This window comes from Centruroides sculpturatus, unplaced genomic scaffold (assembly GCF_000671375.1).
Source record: "Centruroides sculpturatus isolate CEXI.00-Female unplaced genomic scaffold, Cexi_2.0 scaffold345, whole genome shotgun sequence".
NCBI lineage: Eukaryota > Metazoa > Arthropoda > Arachnida > Scorpiones > Buthidae > Centruroides > Centruroides sculpturatus.
The window spans coordinates 36,731-48,566 of NW_019384515.1; the positions used below are offsets into that span (position 1 = coordinate 36,731).

The 11,836-nt window shown below is 32.1% G+C and overlaps 2 non-coding genes across 2 annotated transcripts; one reads left to right on the plus strand and one right to left on the minus strand.

The window, feature by feature from the left end:
* Window positions 1–5,787: 5,787 nt before the first annotated feature.
* Window positions 5,788–5,869, plus strand: Trnal-uag. Its single transcript has one exon. It is a non-coding gene; the product is annotated as a tRNA-Leu (tRNA).
* A 2,050-nt stretch (window positions 5,870–7,919) lies between these two features.
* Trnal-aag lies at window positions 7,920–8,001 on the minus strand. Its single transcript has one exon. It is a non-coding gene; the product is annotated as a tRNA-Leu (tRNA).
* Between the last annotated feature and the right edge of the window lie 3,835 nt (window positions 8,002–11,836).

The following is an 11,836-nucleotide window of genomic DNA, read 5'->3' on the forward strand; positions in this document are numbered from 1 at the left end:
TATGGAAAAAAACCCTCTCATTTCCCATAGGGCGGACAGTCAATTTAAAATAGTTATAGTCTATCTATGGAAATAATCAATTTACACATTATCTGGCATATTAAGCGAAAAGTATAGAATGTGCTGATTAGTTTAACTAAAGCGACATCTGAATAATGAATAAATTCGGTGAAGCAGCTTTTATAGTTTCAACACAGTTTCAGGATATTAAATAGGATAGAAATCGGTAAAATCTAAGAAAAATCCAGTAACAAGTTGTATAACTTTCCCGCAAAAAAAGTTAAAATTGTGTGTAGCGCCATTTTTTACAAGGTTTTTATTTTTTAAAAATTTTTTATATTATTAATTATTATAAAATGATAAAAAGTAATTTCGAGGAAAAGATGAGCTTTATAAAATGAAATATAAATGCTAATAACAAGTGAAATCATTAAGTCCGATCATTCCAGATACGAAACGTAACTCCCCTTCTATTTCTCACTCCCTCGAATGAGGAAATAGAGGGGGAGTCACGTTAATTAATCATCAAAATTTAATAGTACCAATGCCCCTTATATACAAACCTCTTTGCAGAATTTCAGAAATTTTCGGCAAAAGGCATAGAAGTTAAGCTTCAAATTTGACGAACAAAATCGTGCCCTCCACAAACATCGTACATCCAGAAAAAACACCCAAATTTTTGGCATTTCTCGACGTTTCAAAGTCTTCCGAGTCCAAAAATGTAAATATTTTGGGGGGCATTTTTTAATTCTATATTTTGTTATATATATATAACAGCCGGGAAAGTAACAAAGTAAACACTAAATATATAAAAGCTGAGATAAATTTCAAATAAATCAATGCAATCAACTCATGGATAAATGATATTCGCTTAAACCTTTGAATCATTGTGTTGTGATTTATTTCCTGGTGTTAAAGAAATACGAGCAATACAAATTGTTTTCTTTGTCACGGGGTATTCAAAAAACAATCTCGAGCAGTTTCTGTTAATGAAAACAAAACGTAAGATTGATGACTTTTAATGGAAAAATAAAAATGTTCTCAAGATTGAAATCTCCGATCGCTTAAGAAAATGGTAAAACAATTCAATTGCCATTCGTGTGATCGGGATATTTTTTATGATTACCTAAACGCATTAATCTCTGATAAAATTGTTGTTTTAAAAACTCGATTTAATTTTTAAACACAATAAAGCTAAACTTCTTATTTTAAGCGACTTGACAGTGCTTTTTAATGGTTTTATCGGACATCTGAGGTCATATTAATAAAGAATTTACAATTACAGGATGTATGAAAGTGTTATTATAATGTGAAAGTGTAAATAACGTATTAGCCCTATTATATTGTACTGTACAGTACATTGAGCAGTTTATATTCATTGTTCATGTCTCGAACTTTAGCGTGTTCTATTTACGAATGAAATAAAAGTTCTAACGGTTTCTTTAGGGCAGAAATTTTTTGTTCGTTAAAAATAGGGATTTCTTTAAATCGATGGACTGTAGTATTTTAGTGATAACGGTTGGATGGTCGAGGAGGTTAAGACGTCAGTCTATCGATATGGGGATTCTCTAAGAGACTATTGAATGCTGAAAATTAAGCAAAAGTGGATTATACGCACTTCAGAATGACGTGCTCTATGTATAAAATATGTGGGCGTTAAGGGGTATGTATAATGGGAGTTAGCTCCTATTATGCATACCCCTTAAGGCCCACATATTCTATTACATATATATATTTCGTCTCAATATATATATATATCGAGACGAAATATATATATGTAATAGAAACGGCAGCACCGGAAACAAATGAAACGATCTGAAATTTTTGAACAGGTAAGCAAAGTCCATATGGCGAACGAAAGAAACGACCGAGGGACGAAGTTCCTAGTAAATATATAAGAAGTGAAAGGTAAACTTCAAAAGCTGCCAGCCAACTGAAGTGAGAACACGTGTTGGAAGATTTTTCTGTTTTTCTAAAGCTTTCTCAGTCCTTTTCTTCAGTCTATCAACCTATTTATTTTCCTTACATTTGTTTGGTTTTATTTTCAAAGATTATTGCAATAATCTTGGAATCTTTTATTTGTTTCATTTCTCCAATCTTTAATTCTTCCTCCAAAGTTTAATCCTCTAAACAGTTATTTTCTGCTAATTTTCTTCTACATTTTATTTTTATTTTTTTCGGATTTTAAATATTGTACCTATTCAAATAATTTAACACAAACATTACTTAACAATAATTTAACACAAACTTTAAGGATAATTCGGATGAAGTAGGATTTCTCCAGTAGGTCCCGCTGCCTGGTAGCGGTAATACAGGCTATTTGTTCTAATTTTTAATGCTGCTTGAGAGAAAAAAACTGATTAAACACGATTCTTCATTAACATAGAACACACTGAACCCATTAATTATAATTTTATGTCATTCGATATTCCAAAATATTGAAGTTCAAGTACTGAACTACAAATTTCTAGCAGACTCCCACTGTTTACCAAAAAAACGATGGCATCTGTCAGATACACGCGCATCCACGACAATCCGCCATTTTGAAAACGTATCCCTCTTTTTCAATTTCGCTATATTATAGCCTATATATTAGAAGGATGTAAGCTGCAATCGTAATCAACCAAGAACCCAATGATATGCCCCAGTCAAGAGTTATAAGCATCTGTTTTGAGGTTCTACCGGCCGGTCCTTCAGGTCCCTTATCCAATCTATAGTTATAGTATATCATGCAACCCTTCAAGATCACATAATATCTTCCATCCTAAAGACGAAATTCTAATTGTAGAAATAATAAATGTTTTCGCGTAATTTTGTTTTAACACATATTATATTTAATTTTAAAATTGTAGGCTCTTGGTAAATGCATACAAATGTTCTTGTTGTATTACCACTATCGCCCGTTTGTCTGTCCTTCCTTAATCTCAAGAACGGAGTTACATAGCGGAAATTTGAGAAAGATGTGAAAACATTACGGGCAAGAGGCTCCGATTAACTATATACGAACCTCCAAAGAAAATTAGAAGTCACATTATTTCAATTAAAACCTTCTCCTATGAAAGCAGTTAATAGATCACCGGTACGACTTTATTGTTAAAGGAAAAGTATGATTTACAGAGGAAAGACTACACTACTAATTTGAGGTGGAGAGCATATATTTAAATTAAATAAATTAAAATTATAATTAAAAATTGCAGCCCGGAATTGTGAATAAATATTTGCTCGTATTATATATAAGTTTGTATTTCTAAACTTGTATATTTTGAATTTTACATTCTGTGATAAAATTTTGTTAATTATTTGAAATAAGTCGGGACTTATTTCAAATAATTAACAACTTTTTTGAGTTGAAAATGTTCTTCTAAGTCTCTTGTACAAACACAAAAAAGGAATGGAGAGTGAAATTTCTAAACAAGAAATACATATTTTTGAACAATTTATAATTTATTGTTAGCGATCGTCGACGATACTTTTTATTTTCGATTGTTCTAGAAGTGCTTTCTTTCAGTTTTAACCATTTTTGCGATTTTCCAAGAGAAGAGTGAGTGAGAAGAGTTTCTTGCGTAGGATCTTCGGACGAAGATCTGCGAGAGAGGAGCGACATATAGAGAGAGATGGAAAGATCCGGAATCCGCTCGAATCACTGAAGTGTCCTCGACATCCGGATGATGGAGAATTCAATGGACTTCTTTCAGAATCCTTCGAGCACTTCTAACTTATCGAAGGGGTTTAGCCGAAGCTCCATTGGGATCGGTATAAGATATTCAGACTGAGATTGGCGTTTATGAGACGTGAGGAGATCGAGGCCGAAGTGTAGACTTGGACATCGAGTTCGATCGAAATAAACTCCACCCGGAGCATTTCATCGGAGAGGCACCTCCAGAATAAAAGAAACGTTCTTCCTGCTTTGGCGTTTGCAGATTCGGTAAGTATTGTGATCTGATTGATTAGACTTCGTTTAAAATCAATTTTGGATTTACACAATGTTTAATCTTTGATTTTATTTTTTAGCCCTCGCCTCGCAAAGACCGAAAGAAAGGAACTGGAGGAATTCAAGAACTCAGATGCTGGAGTATAGAATTAAACCACGTGGTCCAATCGTTCGATTCGTCATTTGTGATGAAAGGGGGTGCTATTTACCGATTTGAGACTTTATTTGTAACATCCCGTATATAAATACTTAACTTAAAATCGCCAGGAAATTTTTGAACAAGTGGACTAATCCCATGGGGCGAACGGATGAAAGGAAAGAGTGGGCCAAGCCCTCTACCATGTAGGTAATAAATAAATTTCTATTGTATGTATCTTTTAATTTATCTCATTTATATCACTTATACTTTAACGTCATAAATGGCCCCTATTTAGGAGTTACAAGCGTAAAGAAAACTCAGAAAAGTCCGCGGGACTGGCTACGTGGAGTTTTTTTACCCTGAAATTAGGCTTTTTATCACTTTACGAAGTATATTAATTAATATCGGATCGTCAAGGATAAAATTTGTGGAAAAAAAAGGCAAAGTTGGTTGATAACTTACAAATATAAGGAATTATTTTATTCATCAAAGTATGCACCCATATTGTCTCTACACTTTTGCCATTTAAGTGGCAGGTTGTTCAGGCTGGTGCTATAAAACATGGCGGACGAGAGTCAATGAATTCCTGGAAGGCCAGTTTTACAGCATTGTCGGAATTAAATTGTTTTCCTATTAAAAAAGTTGTCCAAATTGCGGAAGAAGTGGTAGTCAGCGGGAGCTAGGTCTGGTGAGTATGGAGGATGATGAGGAAGTTCCAACTCCAATTCCTGTAAACTACAGCAATTGGAGTTGGAACTTCATCATCCTCAAATTGCAGCCCGGAATTGTGAATAAATATTTGCTCGTATTATATATAAGTTTGTATTTCTAAACTTGTATATTTTGAATTTTACATTCTGTGATAAAATNCTAAATGAGTTAATATTGTTTGTTTGCTAACACCAAACTTCAACGATAATTCATAGGCACTCTGAGATGGGTCAGACTCAACGGTTGGCAAATTAATAACAAATAAAGAGTGGCAAGATAGTTGTTCGAACACTAATAAAGAACGAATAAAAAATTTACGACGGCTTTCAAATCACTTTATAAGCAGCCAGTTATATACTGGACACTGCAACAGTAATGAGTATCTAAAAAAAATTGGCAGAAGATAGACTGCAGCTTGCGACTGCGGTGAAGAACTGAATTTAAATCACCCATTCTTTGACTGCTACATATATGAGAGAGAAAGAACAGAACTTTTACTATACCAGCAGTTCTGTGATACACCCAACCCAGACTTATACAACCTAATACGAAACAAAAATCTTACTCGGGAACTTAAGACCTATCCGAAGAAAATTCAAATGTTAATGCTAGGAAGACAAGCTCCCTTTGCTAAATACCGACAAGTTGTCGGAATTGTATTGTAAAATATAAGGCAAAAATTTTGTATTAAATGTTTAATTGTTTTTTTCTATAGTTTTAGTTGTGTTTGTTAAAAAAGTTAATTTAATTTTCTGAAAGTTAAATAAAGTTCTCCTTGTAGTGCGATAGCAAAAGAAGGATGACCCTGATTCTCGAATAGGGAAAATAATGACCATCTAATGAAAAACATGTCAGCTGAGGTGATTATGCGCTAGTGTCGTTGGCCTGTTTAGCCTCACGTTGGCTGTTGTCTGCTGCCAACGGCACGCACCGGGTTTTAGGAGAAAGGCCGAAACCTTTTTGTCTTCTTCTTAATGATGTGGCATTTGTCGAAAACGATCGAAGCGGTAGGGTGGCCGAGCGGTCTAAGGCGCTGGTTTTAGGCACCAGTCTCTTCGGAGGCGTGGGTTCGAATCCCACCCCTACCAACACGATTTTTGAGCATTCTTGAAACACGAATCTTTCTTTTTACAATGCACCTTATTTCCATTAAAAACTTTTACGTTTTTTTACGGTCATGTTTAACAAACGCTGATGCAAACCAGGGTGCGGAGTCGGTAAAAAGACACTCGACTTCGACTACGACTTCGACTCCGGCGAAATTAAATACCAAGTCATTTTATGGGGGAAGAGGAGCTCATAGAGGTACCCTACTCTGAACTCTGAAAGGAGCATGGGGCGTCTACCCAAATACTTTTATAGTTAGTATTTTTAATATTTAACATAATTAATGTTTATTTGTATAAAAAGATTAATTTTTAACAAATATTTAACAAGAGGAGAAACGGGGCGATAAAATTCTACATCTACATATAATCGACAGCATTTGCACTTCAATTTCACCCTTCCAGAAGAGTTATTCCAACTAAAAGTTGTGCGATTTAGCTAGCTACTTCAGCCCCTTGTTCAGAAAAGAAAAATATGTACTCTGATCAATTAGTCTGGCTCATTCAGAAAAATAGAGTACTTATTTAGAGCACGGATAATAAATGAATGATTCTAAAATATTCAAATTCAATTGGGTCAAAATAATTTAACTACTAAACACAAATACTACAAAGAATACTACATATTTAATAAATTAAATTGATGCATTTTGTATTTAAAATAAATGAATTATAACAAAATACAAAAAGATTTTTAAANAACTGCAATAACGGCCAACCTCTAAACGACGGCCATTTTTTCATGAATTGCTTTTTTTTCAAATGCTTTAATAACCTCTAAACAAGGACAATTTCTTATATTCTTGCCAGTGGTCGTTGTTCAGAGGTTCTGTATTATTTTAGGCTTATATACAGCTTTTTTTTAAAATAATTTAAAACAAAAATAATTAATTTTAGATGAATTATTTATAAATATTTAATTCGTATAAAACTGAAAATTAAACGTTTTCTTCTCTTAATAGATTTTACTTTCTTACTGTGTTTAATTTAGGCCTATATTTATGAGTTTGCATTCTAAATTTCCTTACTTTTATAATTATAATATTTATTGAAAAATAAAATTTAAATTTCTTTTATTTCGGATAGAAATTCGAACGAAAGTATGTAAACTCTTATTAATTTCCTTCGAAAAATAGAAATTCGCTTCGACAGACGGACGTTTTCTATCATTCCTACACACTTTCTCCCTCACTTTATTGATAATTACACCTTATTAGATTCTATTCTTTATTATAATAAGGTAAATAATTACAATATAAATAAGATAACCATCATCCACATACACACGTCTACGTTGCATAACGATGAAAATAAATGAATATCGGGTTAATTAAATTTAATCGTTTCTAAACCGCCTTTCTCGTAAAAATAATTAATTTTAAAATACTTCTCCTACCGATATTTAAATTTATGGATTAAATTCCCATATTTAAGAAGTCGTTTAAAACAATGGTATGAATGATTCTGGGTTAAGTAGCCTTTGAACTTAGTTAATTGGTTGATAAACTGAATAAATTTTAACCATGAAACTCGCCTCACTAACATGATTTACTGACCTTACAGGTCATTTTCTGCTCTCATTCGTTCTTCGTGTCACAAAAATGCCAGAGTTTCTTTCTAGATATTCTTTCGGATGAATAGTTACGTTGGCAAGATTTAAACTACATTTTTCTTCTCTAAAAATTGATATTTTTACTTGTTCAAACGTAGCTTTAAAACCCATTCCACACTATACTCAATTGACTAAACGGAGATTATTTATAACTCTGGATGATAATTCGATGAAAGAAACTAATTTATATGATTAAATATTAAATATATGCAAATAGAAGAAGAGTTTTTAAAATATAATCTTCGACTCATTTATTATTTAAGACANCGTCGATGCGCGTATCTATCAATAAATGCATTGTAGAAACGTAGCAATGTCATCGTTCTCCGTTCGTCCATTTCCGTACAAATTGACAAAAAGCGAGTGACGATTTGATTTGAATACATAGACACAAAACTAGACGTAAAAGAACGCTTTAATTGGCAGGGGTGGGATTCGAACCCACGCCTCCGAAGAGACTGGTGCCTTAAACCAGCGCCTTAGACCGCTCGGCCACCCTACCGACTGCTTACACCGTTACCAAAATTGTAACTGTGCATTCTGACAGACACTTTGAGAAAACAAGGAATAAAGTTCTGTAGTAGCCAAGCCTTTGCCACAGAAATCGACTAGGAGTAATTAATTCCTTGCGACTATATGGCCTCGGATTTGTTCCGTGCTACAGAGGTGATTTGCTAATTATGACTCGAGTTCGCGATCGGATATCTTTCGTTCTAATTGTCGAATATAAATCAAGATTTGAAAACTTATAGATTTCTCTTTTCTTTGCATTCTAAAACATTAGAGTTCGATTGTTCTAAAAGTGGAGACAGAAGTTGCGAGCGAAACTGGCGAGCACATCAAGCTTCTTTGCGAAGATTTTTTATTCCGCGCTGTCGTAAAAGCCCTCAAGAAAAATGGAATTGAAGTTCCCCACTCTATAGTTATCAGAGTTTTTGGTAACAAAACGAAAATGCGACAAGCTAGTGCTTCTGGCGAGTTACACCCAATATTTCCAAGGGTTCGCAAATCTCAGAGTAAGGATAAGATAAGGAAAGTTAAGGAAATAATTAGAAAAGAAATTTTGCCTAGCCAGAGGACCATAGCAAAACGTCTATGTATATTCCAGTTTACAGTTAACACCATAATACACGAAGATCTGTAAGCAGTTACCAAGAAAAAAGCATCTAAACATCGCTTCACATCTGCACACAAATTGAACTGAAAGACTAACCTACGTCTTTCGTTTTCTCTTTTAAAATCAAATTTCTTTTTCATATCAACACTTTAGTCACGAACGTTGTAGAAGCGAAATCGAAATATTAGCTTGGTGCGTGTAAGCTGATAATACAGTATTATTTTTTTAAGTACTCTTTTTTGTTCCGTGACATCAAAGAATCCAATTGACAAATCCATAATGGGGTAATCGGTTGGTTAAAGGTGGAATACGACGTATCCGGCCAATCAACAATGAAAATAATTAATAATACGATCCTCTCTCCTTTAAAAATTATTCATGTGAGTATAATTATAACAAACTTTAGATTTTTTTTAATGTTACAGCCTCTTAAAAATTACACAAACACAAACAATTTCTCAGTTTTTTATTGGACAAAACTAACGAAAATTTAATGAAGTTATCGAAGTTGTCAAATCGTAATCAATTTCATAAACGATTTTAAAGTTCTTAGATTTAAAATATGATTAAATAAATATACTCTCAAATTAGTACGATAGTGTTTTGCCCCTGTAAATTATACTTTTCCTTTAACAATAGAGTCGTGACGGTCATATATTAACTACTTTCGGGGGGAAAGTTTTGAATTAAAATAACGTGGCTTTCGGTTTACATCGGAAGTTTATATATAATTAATCAGGGCCTTTTGCTCCTAAGGTTTTCATAATGGTCTCAGATTTCATTTAACTAACTCCATTCCAGAGATTAAGGAAGGACGGATAGACGGACGGACGACAGTGGAGATTTATGTTTGCAATTTTTTCCGGGAAAGTCACACAACTCATTGGTGGATTTTTTCTATTATATTTTTGCCTCTTTCCTCCGCCTTGTCAGTAATAAGAGAACCTTTTTTTTGTAGGTCTATCGTGGGTTCGACTAGGTATACATCTAAAAGAGCTACTTTATATGTAACTGACTCAAGAACGAAATGATAAAATAATCTTTATTTGAACCCGCAGTGATTTATTATTTTTCTACTTATCATTCTTACTGACTAATTATGCCGATTCTCTAATTAAATCAAATACAAATAAGCTATATTAAATATATTTCTTCATTAATTAAGACCTAGATATTTACATTAATTACCAACACACATAGAATAGCTCTTTCGAATGCATTTTATTTTATTAAATTTTTCATTTATAATAAATGTAAGCTTTTAAATTCTTTCACTTTACGTTAAAAGTTCTAAATTTAATCAAAATTAGTTTAAGTGTCTTCGAGAGAAAACACATAAAACAAATTTCCTAACTTTCTTTGTGGTAATGATTATTTATAATTCGGATGGTGGCACTTAAATAATTTTTATGACTTAATTACACAAAATTAAAATAATGAAAAATAAACAATTGATTCATATTTAAAATGAAATACAGTATTCATAAATTTAATTTGTTGAAAATTGTATATAAATTATTATTTTGTACGAAAATTGGCATCATTTTAAATGATAAAATTACTAATTGCTTATTTATGTAATTACTCCATTAATCATATTTCTGAAATTTTATTAGCTTTAGAAATTAATATAAATTTTATTTTAAGAGATTTTAAAACTTTTCTTTTTAATTTACACGAGAAATGCTTAGAAATTTATTACACTTTGTTGCGTGAAAAGTCAATTTATTATTATTATTATTATTATTATTATTCAGAAAAATTTGTTAGAATTTTATTAGTTTATTTTATAAGTGATTCTTAACCTTCTCCTCTGTACTCACCCCTTCAATTTTTGCTTTTTATGCTATTATATATAACAGAGGGAGTATGGCAATCGGATCAAAATATGACTCCCCATGATTTTTCTTTATATTTTTTGACTCGGAGGACCTTGAAACGTCGAGAAATGCATGTATGTGTGCATGTAAGAATGTTAGTTTGTATGTGGGGGGAGCTCACATGCTCACACACACAGACACACTAAAAGAATGGAGTCGTAGCATTCTCTATCCTGTATTTTATCCTAACTAATCGATTAAGAAAGACTTTCCATAACAATTTGCAAAATTATATTGATTCAAAGTTTAAATAGACATATATTTAATACAGTTTTACAGCTTTATTAAAGTAACCGAATGGATGAAACCATTGAACACGAGTAGTTGGTCGCCGGTTTACGCCTCACAAATACTTCACGTGTAAGCACCTAAGTATAGTATAGACCAGTTTCCACAAAATGTCCACCCGAAAAGCACAATTTTGGCGGTTCCTGTCACCTAAATAGAAGCCAGTTCTTTATAGAAAGTCCTCCCCCGTTGGAAGATAGCCCATGTGTTGTTACCTTGCTTTATTTCATATCAATCAGTAGATTTAATAAGATAATTTTTCGCAATTTTTACGTATTTTTTTTTATTATAAATTAAAAATCATATGCGAGTATTTCTTTACATAATTATACATTCAAAGTTTTAAAAATTCATTCTTTTACAGACTAGAAATTTAAGCTAAAAAAAAAAAAAAGAAAATCTAAATCGCATCTTCATTTCTTCTCGGTCATCGAACGAAAAATAACGATCATTTATTACTTTTTTTTATATTTTATGATTATAAAAACGTGAACTAGTATCTTTCCATACAACAAATGATGTACTTTTCTGAATAAAATTTCTTTTTCCGGAAGGTCCGGGTTCGATTCTTGTTTGAAACTAGATTTCACGTTTCTTTTTAATTGAATTTAGAGATTTTTTTTAAAAAAAGTTTTTACAGAAATTTCTTCAAGAAAAGATAAGTTTCTAGAATCTTGTAATTAAAATAAAGTGTAAATGTGTCTGGTGATAGATTCCACGTCACTATAAATAAGCGAATTGAAGCAGTTGAAAGTCTTAAAAGGTAATTTATCAATCTTCAATCAATTAAGTTTATGGTACATTTAGAGAAATAACTATAATGGAAACAGATTAAGCTATGTAATAATGATAGTGTTATTAAAAGAGGATTAATGGGTTTCCGATTAATTAAATAAGAAACTAGAAAGTAATCATCTATTTCTGGTATGGTCACTTCTGAAATCTTATTAATCACCATTAACAAAATGAACTTTTAAGCCTAATTTCTAATTATCTTTCTGATATTCGGGAAAATTGCTCATCTTTAAGTAAGATTATATCGAATCTAATCA